This window comes from Lontra canadensis, unplaced genomic scaffold, assembly GCF_010015895.1.
Source record: "Lontra canadensis isolate GAN:19392208 unplaced genomic scaffold, GSC_riverotter_1.0 scaffold19, whole genome shotgun sequence".
NCBI lineage: Eukaryota > Metazoa > Chordata > Mammalia > Carnivora > Mustelidae > Lontra > Lontra canadensis.
In genome coordinates, this window is record NW_022631013.1 from 11698138 (window position 1) to 11699235 (window position 1098).

The following is a 1098-nucleotide window of genomic DNA, read 5'->3' on the forward strand; positions in this document are numbered from 1 at the left end:
TTGACATTGTTTCATGTTTCTCTTAGCCCTCTGTAGGTCATCTTGGTAGAAATAGCTATTTCAGATCCTCTGCCTTTTTTAAAATATCAGATTATTTGTTTTCTTGGTTTTGAGTTGTATGCATTATTTATATATATTTTGGATAGTATCCAATGTATTGTTTGCAAGTATCTTCTCCCATTCAGTAGGTTGCCTTTTCATTTAATTGATGACTTCCTTCACTTTGCAAAAGCTTTTTAGTTTGATGAAGTCCAAGAGTTTATTTTTGCCTTTGTTTTCCTTGTCTGAGGAGACATATCCTGAAAAATGTTGTTGAAGCTGATGAGCAAGAGATTGTTGCCTATGTTTTCTTTTAGGAGTTTTATGGTGAGGTCCTACCTGTTGGTTTCCACTCCACTTTTATTTCACATCTGTGTAAAACAAAAGAAAGTAGTCCAGTTTTTCTTCTTTTACATGTAGTTCTCCAGTTTTTTCAACACCATTTATTGAAGAGACTATCCATTGTATATTCTTGCCTCCTTTGCTGTAAATTGAAGAGATAAGCATGTGTTTATTTCTGGGTGTTTCATCCTTTTTCTCTGATCTATGTGTCTATTTTTGTGTCAGCATCAACCCGTTTCGACTAGTAGTAACCAACCACATTTCAAGCTGTAGTAAAACTTGAAATGTGGTATTGTGTCCCTAGTGTCTTATTCTAGGGAACAGACTTTAAAAGGTAAACAATTTACCAAAGACCCCATCTTTTGTGAATGGCAGAGCTGGATTTCAGTCTCAATACATCTGATTCTGTTTATCACCATTGATTTCCTCCTACTCTTTGATTCATCATCATGATTATCATCCCATTAGGAGGTGTTCCTTGTACCCAAATCAAAATTTAAAAGATATAAATGAATATAGAGTTAAAAACTAAGCGCCCATCTTGTCACATAATTATGTTCCCTTGAGTCAACCAATGTTAGCAATGTCCTTATGCTTTTTTCCCCCAGAGATATCTATGGATATTGAGTGAGAAAAGCGAGATATTAAGACAGTGACAAACTTTGCACAGCTGTGCTCTTTTTTAATATCTTGATTTTCTCACCAAACAATATATCT